General features: G+C 36.9%; 1 long non-coding RNA gene across 1 annotated transcript; it reads right to left on the bottom strand.

Moving 5' to 3' along the window:
• Window positions 1-3,764: 3,764 nt before the first annotated feature.
• Window positions 3,765-6,860, bottom strand: LOC127705112 (uncharacterized). The gene is made up of 3 exons (XR_007983673.1): window positions 6,795-6,860; window positions 4,948-5,024; window positions 3,765-4,237 (listed from the first exon to the last, which is right to left on the bottom strand). It is a non-coding gene; the product is annotated as an uncharacterized LOC127705112 (long non-coding RNA).
• Between the last annotated feature and the right edge of the window lie 5,511 nt (window positions 6,861-12,371).

The following is a 12,371-nucleotide window of genomic DNA, read 5'->3' as shown; positions in this document are numbered from 1 at the left end:
GCAAAAAATGCGCCTGTTTCTCCTCTACAAGAACTATATAGTCATACCCCGTGACACCCCTCATTATTTTTCTCTAGAAGCCATGGAATAGGCCAACCCCCCTGTTTTTAACATTTTTTTTTTTTAATTTTGAGCTCTAGTTTCAGATTTTTGAACATAGCGCTCTTCGATACCTTGCGCCAAAAATGCGCCTGTTTCTCCTGTACAAGACCTATATAATCATACCCCGTGACACCCCTCATTATTTTTCTCTAGTAGCCATGGAATAGACCAACCCCCCTGTTTTTAACATTTTTTTTTTTAATTTTGAGCTCTAGTTTCAGATTTTTGAACATAGCACCCTTCGATACCTTGCGCAAAAGATGCGCCTGTTTCTCTTCTACAAGACCTATACAGTCATATCCCGTGACACCCCAAATTATTTTTCTCTAGAAGCCATATGCATGGAATAGGGCAACCCCCCTGTTTTTAACATTTTTTTTTTTAATTTTGAGCTCTAGTTACAGATTTTTTAACATAGCGCCCTTCAATACCTTGCGCCAAAAATGCGCCTGTTTCTCCTCTACAAGACCTATATAGTCATACCCCGTGACACCCCTCATTATTTTTCTTAAGAAGCCATGGAATACGCCAACCCCCCTGTTTTTAACATTTTTTTTTTTTTAATTTTGAGCTCTAGTTTTAGATTTTTGAACATAGCGCCCTTCGATACCTTGCGCAAAAGATGCGCCTGTTTTTCCTTTACAAGACCTATATACTCATACCCTGTGACACCCCTCATTATTTTTCTCTAGAAGCCATGGAATAGGCCAACCCCCTGTTTTTAACATTTTTTTTTTTAATTTTGAGCTCTAGTTTCAGATTTTTGAACATAGCGCCCTTCGATACCTTGCGCAAAAGATGCGCCTGTTTCTCCTCTACAAGACCTATATAGTCATACCCCGTGACACCCCTCATTATTTTTCTCTAGAAGCCATGGAATACGCCAACCCCCCTGTTTTTAACATTTTTTTTTTTTTAATTTTGAGCTCTAGTTTTAGATTTTTGAACATAGCGCCCTTCAATACCTTGCGCAAAAGATGCGCCTGTTTCTCCTTTACAAGACCTATATACTCATACCCCGTGACACCCCTCAATATTTTTCTCTAGAAGCCATGGAATAGGCCAACCCCATGTTTTTATCATTTTTTTTTTTAATTTTGAGCTCTAGTTTCAGATTTTTGAACATAGCGCCCTTCGATACCTTGCGCAAAAGATGCGCCTGTTTCTCCTCTACAAGACCTATATAGTCATACCCCGTGACACCCCTCATTATTTTCTCTAGAAGCCATGAAATAGGCCAACCCCCCTGTTTTTAACATTTTTTTTTTTTAATTTTGAGCTCTAGTTACAGATTTTTTAACATAGCGCCCTTCAATACCTTGCGCAAAAGATGCGCCTGTTTCCCTTCTACAAGGCCTACATAGTCAAACCCCGTGACACTCCTCATTATTTTTCTCTAGAAGCCATGGAATAGGCCAACCCCCCTGTTTTTAAAATTTTTTTTTTTAATTTTGAGCTCTAGTTTCAGATTTTTGAACATAGCGCCCTTCGATACCTTGCGCAAAAGATGCGCCTGTTTCTCTTCTACAAGACCTATATACTCATACCCCGTGACACCCCTCATTATTTTTCTCTAGAAGCCATATGCATGGAATAGACCAACCCCCCTGTTTTTAACATTTTTTTTTTTTTTTTGAGCTCTAGTTTCAGATTTTTGAACATAGCACTCTTCGATACCTTGCGCAAAAAATGCGCCTGTTTCTCCTCTACAAGAACTATATAGTCATACCCCGTGACACCCCTCATTATTTTTCTCTAGAAGCCATGGAATAGGCCAACCCCCCTGTTTTTAACATTTTTTTTTTTTAATTTTGAGCTCTAGTTTCAGATTTTTGAACATAGCGCTCTTCGATACCTTGCGCCAAAAATGCGCCTGTTTCTCCTCTACAAGACCTATATAATCATACCCCGTGACACCCCTCATTATTTTTCTCTAGTAGCCATGGAATAGACCAACCCCCCTGTTTTTAACATTGTTTTTTTTAATTTTGAGCTCTAGTTTCAGATTTTTGAACATAGCACCCTTCGATACCTTGCGCAAAAGATGCGCCTGTTTCTCTTCTACAAGACCTATACAGTCATATCCCGTGACACCCCAAATTATTTTTCTCTAGAAGCCATATGCATGGAATAGGGCAACCCCCCTGTTTTTAACATTTTTTTTTTTTAATTTTGAGCTCTAATTACAGATTTTTTAACATAGCGCCCTTCAATACCTTGCGCCAAAAATGCGCCTGTTTCTCCTCTACAAGACCTATATAGTCATACCCCGTGACACCCCTCATTATTTTTCTCAAGAAGCCATGGAATACGCGAACCCCCCTGTTTTTAACATTTTTTTTTTTTTAATTTTGAGCTCTAGTTTTAGATTTTTGAACATAGCGCCCTTCGATACCTTGCGCAAAAGATGCGCCTGTTTTTCCTTTACAAGACCTATATACTCATACCCCGTGACACCCCTCATTATTTTTCTCTAGAAGCCATGGAATAGGCCAACCCCCTGTTTTTAACATTTTTTTTTTTAATTTTGAGCTCTAGTTTCAGATTTTTGAACATAGCGCCCTTCGATACCTTGCGCAAAAGATGCGCCTGTTTCTCCTCTACAAGACCTATATAGTCATACCCCGTAACACCCCTCAATATTTTTCTCTAGAAGCCATGGAATACGCCAACCCCTCTGTTTTTAACATTTTTTTTTTTTTAATTTTGAGCTCTAGTTTTAGATTTTTGAACATAGCGCCCTTCGATACCTTGCGCAAAAGATGCGCCTGTTTCTCCTTTACAAGACCTATATACTCATACCCCGTGACACCCCTCATTATTTTTCTCTAGAAGCCATGGAATAGGCCAACCCCATGTTTTTATCATTTTTTTTTTTTAATTTTGAGCTCTAGTTTCAGATTTTTGAACATAGCGCCTTTCGATACCTTGCGCAAAAGATGCGCCTGTTTCTCCTCTACAAGATATATATAGTCATACCCCGTGACACCCCTCATTATTTTCTCTAGAAGCCATGAAATAGGCCAACCCCCCTGTTTTTAACATTTTTTTTTTTTAATTTTGAGCTTTAGCTACAGATTTTTTAACATAGCGCCCTTCAATACCTTGCGCAAAAGATGCGCCTGTTTCTCCTCTACAAGATATATATAGTCAAACCCCGTGACACTCCTCATTATTTTTCTCTAGAAGCCATGGAATAGGCCAACCCCCCTGTTTTTAAAATTTTTTTTTTTAATTTTGAGCTCTAGTTTCAGATTTTTGAACATAGCGCCCTTCGATACCTTGCGCAAAAGATGCGCCTGTTTCTCTTCTACAAGACCTATATAATCATACCCCGTGACACCCCTCATTATTTTTCTCTAGAAGCCATATGCATGGAATAGACCAACCCCCCTGTTTTTAACATTTTTTTTTTTAATTTTGAGCTCTAGTTTCAGATTTTTGAACATAGCACTCTTCGATACCTTGCGCAAAAAATGCGCCTGTTTCTCCTCTACAAGAACTATATAGTCTTACCCCGTGACACCCCTCATTATTTTTCTCTAGAAGCCATGGAATAGGCCAACCCCCCTGTTTTTAACATTTTTTTTTTTTAATTTTGAGCTCTAGTTTCAGATTTTTGAACATAGCACTCTTCGATACCTTGCGCCGAAAATGCGCCTGTTTCTCCTCTACAAGACCTATATAATCATACGCCGTGACACCCCTCATTATTTTTCTCTAGTAGCCATGGAATAGACCAACCCCCCTGTTTTTAACATTTTTTTTTTTAATTTTGAGCTCTGGTTTCAGATTTTTGAACATAGCGCCATTCAATACCTTGCGCAAAAGATGCGCCTGTTTCTCCTCTACAAGACCTATATAATCATACCCCGTGACACCCCTCATTATTTTTCTCTAGAAGCCATGGAATAGGCCAACCCCCCTGTTTTTAACATTTTTTTTTTTTAATTTTGACTTCTAGTTTCAGATTTTTGAAGATAGCGCCCTTCGATACCTTGCGCAAAAGATGCGCCTGTTTCTTTTCTACAAGACCTATATAGTCATACCCCGTGACACCCCTCATTATTTTTCTCTAGAAGCCATGGAATAGGCCAACCCCCCTGTTTTTAACATTTTTTTTTTTAATTTTGAGCTCTAGTTTCAGATTTTTGAACATAGAGCCCTTCGATACCTTGCGCAAAAGATGCGCTTATTTTTCCTCTACAAGACCTATATAGTCATATCCCGTGACACCCCTCATTACTTTTCTCTAGAAGCCATGGAATAGGCCAACCCCCCTATTTTTAACATTTTCTTTTTTTAATTTTGAGCTCTAGTTTCAGATTTTTTAACATAGCGCCCTTCGATACCTTGCGCAAAAGATGCGCCTGTTTCTTCTCTACAAGACCTATATAGTCATACACCGTGACACCCCTCATTATTTTCTCTAGAAGCCATGGAATAGGCCAACGCCCCTGTTTTTAACATTTATTTTTTTTTAATTTTGAGCTCTAGTTTCAGATTTTTGAACATAGCGCTCTTCGATACCTTGCGCAAAAGATGCGCCTGTTTCTCTTCTACAAGACCTTTATAATCATACCCCGTGACACCCCTCATTATTTTTCTCTAGAAGCCATGGAATAGGCCAACCCCCCTGTTTTTAACATTTTTTTTTTTTTAATTTTGAGCTCTAGTTTCAGATTTTTGAACATAGCGCTCCTCGATACCTTGCGCAAAAAATGCGCCTGTTTCTCGTCATAAAAACCTATATAGTCATACCCCGTGACACCCCTCACTATTTTCTCTAGAAGCCATGGAATAGGCCAATCCCCCTGTTTTTAACATTTTTTAAAAAATTTTGACCTCTAGTTTCAGATTTTTGAACATAGCGCCCTTCGATACCTTGCGCAAAAGATGCGCCTGTTTCTCCTCTACAAGACCTATATAGTCATACACCGTGACACCCCTCATTATTTTCTCTAGAAGCTATGGAATAGGCCAACCCCCCTGTTTTTAACATTTTCTTTTTTTAATATTGAGCTCTAGTTTCAGATTTTTGAACATAGCGCCCTTCGATACCTTGCGCAAAAGATGCGCCTGTTTCTTCTCTACAAGACCTATATAGTCATACACCGTGACACCCCTCATTATTTTCTCTAGAAGCCATGGAATAGGCCAACGCCCCTGTTTTTAACATTTATTTTTTTTTAATTTTGAGCTCTAGTTTCAGATTTTTGAACATAGCGCCCTTCGATACCTTGCGCAAAAGATGCGCCTGTTTCTCTTCTACAAGACCTATATAATCATACCCCGTGACACCCCCCATTATTTTTCTCTAGAAGCCATGGAATAGATCAACCCCCCTGTTTTTAACATTTTTTTTTTTAATTTTGAGCTCTAGTTTCAGATTTTTGAACATAGCGCCCTTCGATACCTTGCGCAAAAGATGCGCCTGTTTCTCCTCTACAAGAGCTATATAATCATACCCCGTGACACCCCTCATTATTTTTCTCTAGAAGCCATGGAATAGGCCAACCCCCCAGTTTTTAACATTTTTTTTTTAATTTTGACTTCTAGTTTCAGATTTTTGAACATAGCACCCTTCGATACCTTGCGCAAAAGATGCGCCTGTTTCTTCTCTACAAGACCTATATAGTCATACTCCGTGACACCCCTCATTATTTTTCTCTAGAAGCCATGGAATAGGCCAACTCCCCTGTTTTTAACATTTCTTTTTTTTAATTTTGAGCTCTAGTTTCAGATTTTTGAACATAGAGCCCTTCGATACCTTGCGCAAAAGATGCGCCTATTTCTCCTCTACAAGACCTATATAGTCATTTCCCGTGGCACCCCTCATTATTTTTCTCTAGAAGGCATGGAATAGGCCAACCCCCCTGTTTTTAACATTTTCTTTTTTTAATTTTGAGCTCTAGTTTCAGATTTTTGAACAAAGCGCTCTTCGATACCTTGCGCAAAAGATGCGCCTGTTTCTTCTCTACAAGACCTATATAGTCATACACCGTGACACCCCTCATTATTTTCTCTAGAAGCCATGGAATAGGCCAACCCCCCTGTTTTTAACATTTTCATTTTTAATTTTGAGCTCTAGTTTCAGATTTTTGAACATAGCGCCCTTCGATTCCTTGCACAAAAGATGCGCCTGTTTCTCCTCTACAAGACCTTTATAGTCATATCCCGTGACACCCCTCATTATTTTTCTCTAGAAGCCATGGAATAGGCCAACCCCCCTGTTTTTAACATTTTTTTTTTTAATTTTGAGCTCTAGTTTCAGATTTTTGATCATAGCGCCCTTCGATACCTTGCGCAAAAGATGCGCCTGTTTCTCCTTTACAAGACCTATATACTCATACCCCGTGACACCCCTCATTATTTTTCTCTAGAAGCCATGGAATAGACCAACCCCCCTGTTTTTAACATTTTTTTTTTAATTTTGAGCTCGTTTCAGATTTTTGAACATAGCGCCCTTCGATACCTTGCACAAAAGATGCACCTGTTTCTGCTCTACAAGACCTATATAGTCATACCCCGTGACACTCCTCATTATTTTTCTCTAGAAGCCATGGAATAGGCCAACCCCCCTGTTTTTAACATTTTTCTTTTTTTAATTTTGAGCTCTAGTTTCAGATTTTTGAACATAGCGCCCTTCGATACCTTGCGCAAAAGATGCGCTTGTTTCTCCTTTACAAGACCTATATAGTCATACCCCGTGACACCCCTCATTATTTTTCTCTAGAAGCCATGGAATAGGCCAACCCCCTGTTGTTAACATTTTTTTTTTTTAATTTTAATCTCTAGTTTCAGATTTTTGAACATAGCGCCCTTCGATACCTTGCGCAAAACATGCGCCTGTTTCTCCTCTACAAGACCTATATAGTCATACCCCGTGACACCCCTCATTATTTTCTCTAGAAGCCATGGAATAGGCCAACCCCCCTGTTTTTAATATTTTTTTTTTTTTAATTTTGAGCTCTAGTTTCAGATTTTTGAACATAGCGCCCTTCGATACCTTGCGCAAAAGATGCGCCTGTTTCTCCTCTACAAGACCTATATAGTCATGTCCCGTGACACTCCTCATTATTTTTCTCTAGAAGCCATGGAATAGGCCAACCCCCCTGTTTTTTAACATATTTGTTTTTAATTTTGAGCTCTAGTTGCAGATTTTTGAACATAGCGCCCTTCAATACCTTGCGCAAAAGATGCGCCTGTTTCTCCTCTTTAAGACGTATATAGTCATACCCGTGACACCCCTCATTATTTTTCTCTAGAAGCCATGGAATAGGCCAACCCCCCTGTTTTTAACATATTTGTTTTTAATTTTGAGCTCTAGTTGCAGATTTTTGAACATAGCGCCCTTCAATACCTTGCGCAAAAGATGCGCCTGTTTCTCCTCTACAAGACCTATATAATCATACTCCGTGACACCCCTCACTATTTTTCTCTAGAAGCCATGGAATAGGCCAACCCCCCTGTTTTTAACATTTTTTTTTTTAATTTTGAGCTCTAGTTTCAGGTTTTGAACATAGCGCCCTTCGATACCTTGCGCAAAACATGCGCCTGTTTCTCCTCTACAAGACCTATATAGTCATATCCCGTGACACCACTCATTATTTTTTCTCTAGAAGCCATGGAATAGGCCAACCCCCCTGTTTTTAACATTTTTTTTTAAATTTTGAGCTCTAGTTTCAGATTTTTGAACATAGCGCCCTTCGATACCTTGCACAAAAGATGCGCCTGTTTCTCCTCTACAAGACCTATATAGTCATACCCCGTGACACCCCTCATTATTTTTCTCTAGAAGCCATTGAATAGGCCAACCCCCCTGTTTTTAACATTTTTTTTTTTAATTTTGAGCTCTAGTTTCAGATTTTTGAACAAAGCGCCCTTCAATACCTTGCGCAAAAGATGCGCCTGTTTCTCCTCTACAAGACCTATATAATCATACTCCGTGACACCCCTCATTATTTTTCTCTAGAAGCCATGGAATAGCCCAACCCCCCTGTTTTTAACATTTTTTTTTTTAATTTTGAGCTCTAGTTTCAGGTTTTGAACATAGCGCCCTTCGATACCTTGCGCAAAACATGCGCCTGTTTCTCCTCTACAAGACCTATATAGTCATATCCCGTGACACCACTCATTATTTTTTCTCTAGAAGCCATGGAATAGGCCAACCCCCCTGTTTTTAACATTTTTTTTTAAATTTTGAGCTCTAGTTTCAGATTTTTGAACATAGCGCCCTTCGATACCTTGCACAAAAGATGCGCCTGTTTCTCTTCTACAAGACCTATATAGTCATACCCCGTGACACCCCTCATTATTTTTCTCTAGAAGCCATTGAATAGGCCAACCCCCCTGTTTTTAACATTTTTTTTTTTTAATTTTGAGCTCTAGTTTCAGATTTTTGAACATAGCGCCCTTCGACACCTTGCGCAAAAGATGCGCCTGTTTCTCCTCTACAAGACCTATATAGTCATACCCCGTGACACCTCTCATTATTTTTCTCTAAAAGCTATTGAATAGGCCAACCCCCATTTCTGCAAATGTGTATTTTAGTTCAATTAAACAATGACATTAAAGGTGCTGTATTTTACAGGGAAGGACTGCTTTTACATACGTTCTAAATTGAAGTGGGTGCATTAGTGGTCTTACATCTACAAATAATCCCTTGACAGATGCAGATTTACTGTGGTATTGAATATTAGCCTAAAAAGAGATGTGACTTGTTTTATCAATGGATGGGATAAATACCATTTCACGATAGAGTTGAAATTGCAATATTTGGACGGAATGTCTGCCTTTTTAAATATTTTTCATTTGACGGCCGTTGCTGTCTTATTCATTTTTTCGGTTTTTAGATATATCGCCTTATTGTTCGCTGGCTTATTGTTCGCTAGTTATTGTTCGCTAGCTTCAGCCTGGTAGCGGATTACCGATTCTTATTATACATGTAAGAAAAAAGACATTATTATGAAGGCAGGTGCGACTTTTTACTGCGCTTATAAAACCCTCACGTACTGACAGTTAAATAGCAGCGGTATTCACCCAGTGCTAAAAAATAAAAGAAACACTGAACTATCTGAATAACAAATAAGCTTTCACGAACATCATACCGAAACTGATAACATCTACAATTCATTTTGATTATTTCTCATTCTTAAAATTATGAAGTGAAAAGAAAGAAAGAAGTCTTTCAAACATTTTTTTCAGAAAACAAAATATGCCACAAAACAGACCCGATAAAACTGTTGGTTTCCAAAACTTTGTCAAAACTCGTGTGAACTTTCTGAACTTTTGATTATATGACATGCGTATATTTGACGGATTTGTAAATGATTTTAATTTTGATTTTACTATATATTTTTTCCATTGCAGAACAAAATGTAATTACCAAAATTATCTAATGCTGACTGATGGAATTGTTCCTGGGAACAAGGAGAACGGTATGTTTTGTTCTTTTGATCGAATGGTTAACGTCGATTGAAAATTGGAACGTTTCTATTTATTTTGCAAAAAACACTTATAAATTTTCATTGTTCATTTCAATGACGCCTTTGTTCTTGCATTATTATACTGCTTTTACTCCCTTTTGTGTCATTAGTACCGTGTTATGATTAGGTCATTATGAGTTAATTCATTTAAAAGATCTCCGTTTTTGTTCAAAGCAAACCTACTTTCAATTAACGCCAGATTTACGTTTAGAAATTAGACGCTTTGGTCTATTGTGTATTATAGCCCAGACATAGCCTTTTTTACAAACACTATTGATTCTTTCTAAATTGCTACTCTGAATCCCATTACTTTTAAACAAGCCTGTAATAAAAAACCAAGCGCATTCAGCATTCTTTATCCTTGTTTTGATTTATCTGATGATAAAATATTGATTGAAAACATTATGACTGTACTAATTAGTGGAACATATGTATTCATTGATGTCTCGAAAGTTCTTCTCCAAATTGAAGGTCCTTGATGACGTGAATGTATTGTTGCAGTCGATTATCGACTCTACAGTTAAACCATTTTAAAGCTTACTTCTGTATTCTCGTTCACCAAAAATTACTCCCGTTCTTCAGTTTAGAATATGTTGATTTTCAATTATAAAGCCCATATTTTTCAGCATATAGGTTATTTTGCTGAAGTGGCATGTCGTTGGAGTAAGCCTGATGTTGTTGCATTTGGAGTTCATGTTCAAACACATCATAATGGTAAGTAATAAACGTCGTGGTAGGATTGTATCAAAATAATTAGATTATATTGTTACGCTTCCTATGATTTCCAAAAAAATAATTGAGTGCAAACATATTTTTTTGTAATTATTTTGGAGATTTAATTCACGATGGGGACAATGTATTCTTAGCTTCACGTTTTCACAAAGTTCTTGAAGCAAGCTTTTTTCTAGATGATGGGCCAAGATAAATAACCGAAATTGTTTTTATTGTAGTCGAACAGAAGTACAGATTATAATTGTCATAAGAAATTGTATTAATCATACATCTATATAATATACAGGCTATATGGCTGATATGTATAGAATTCGAAACGGGACATGGACCGTAATGGCAAGTCAGCTAACACAAGAAAAATCCAAGGTTATGTATTTTTTTTATTTATATTTGTTTGTGCTACATGTAACACAAACATTTATCTATTTTTATTTTTGTATCGTAAATCAACATGGATAAAGTTAAATCAAAAGAAAATTTGCAAGTCATATAAAACATTTCATTACCAATAAAGTAAATGTACAAAGCTACCTCTGCTAATCGTTCAGAAGCTTAGAGTAAATATCTTTATTTTGGCCATAAGACACTCCTAAATAAGAAGTAAAAAATCAAAAGGAATGAAATCACGTCAATCCTATGATGACAAGTTACTCCGGATATAAATAAACTCTTTTTCGTAAGACTATTTACATGTAAATCATTTGCAAACTTTTAAACAGTTCGTAAGCACAATGTTTTATTGTCTATTTTTTGTTACAGCTTGTTTTGTCAATCTATCCTTCAATAAACGACATTTTCTCATGCATACATATTGCTAATTATTACACCCATACTTTTTAACCAGGATGTATTTTACAGGTGTTGGTACCAGTACCTTGAGGAGAAATTGACATACGACAGGGCGATATCCTGGTAAGAAAGTTCAAGTTCCTATTTGTAAGAGAGTTTTATTGGCAAATTTTCTAAGCTAATTTCACACCATGGGCATCTTCAAAAATAGTTTAAATTTTATGAAAATTAAGGTATTCAGTCACGTGTAATTCTGAACAAGAAAGTGGCTTTATAATCATTCCAACCACATTTTGAAATTGCAAAATGGTTATAATAAAGTGCATCACATATAAAAAAAATACTATTCAAGTCAATTTATTCTCTTTCTTTAATATCGTTAAAGTGCGTTCACATTTTCCTTTTTGTTTCTATTCTTCTATCGGTTACCTGTAACATAAATAACAACACTAATAATTGTAAAGTTATCAAACAAGCATCGTTTCACGTATTAACGCATTAACGCATCATTAAGACTTTTGATATTAACATCAACTAGGTTTTCATAAACTTTTAAATGTTGTCCCTATGTGAGATATAATGGCAAGAGAATTTCGCCTATCTTCTTTTGTCTGTTAGCAGTAACCGCGAGTACTGTTAGATCGGTACGTTGTGTCATAAATACATGTTCCATTAAATAATGACTTTGAACTTATTCTTAAATAATATTTACAGGCTAGAGAGAAGTTAGTTCTAACGTTTCTGATTAATATAGCGTATTGCCACATACATAACTCCGAAGTTACATGTGCTAAACTATCATATATATATATATATATATAATGTCTTACACTAAAGGTTACAATCAACCATTCAATATTATGGGCGCAGCCATTTTATGAAGGTAACATGGTATTCCGAATTAAGAATATGGCTAATCCTGATTGGTCGATATGTGTACCCGTTATTTTTTATTATTAGAGACTTCGTGCACTCTGCTTTATACCAAAGGCAAAATAATATATTTTTCTTAGCCCTGACGGAACTGAGATGTCTTTTCTACGCTAGGAAGAGACACGTGTGTTAAGTGCAAATTTGATAGGCAAGGGAGATAAGTACAAATTACGTTAAGAAAATCAACGGGAACCTATATTTTTGGGACCAAATAATACTGTCCGAATAATTTTTCTTTAATTCTAGCAAAGTCTGTATTTCGAAAAAGCCATCATTGTCGCCTATGGGGAAATTAATTGTTTATTGCAATCTATAACTAACCAAATG

This window comes from Mytilus californianus, unplaced genomic scaffold (assembly GCF_021869535.1).
Source record: "Mytilus californianus isolate M0D057914Y unplaced genomic scaffold, xbMytCali1.0.p SCAF_6, whole genome shotgun sequence".
Classification (NCBI taxonomy): domain Eukaryota; kingdom Metazoa; phylum Mollusca; class Bivalvia; order Mytilida; family Mytilidae; genus Mytilus; species Mytilus californianus.
Note: the sequence above shows the minus strand (reverse complement) of the source record. Positions and strands in the feature narration are given on the sequence as shown.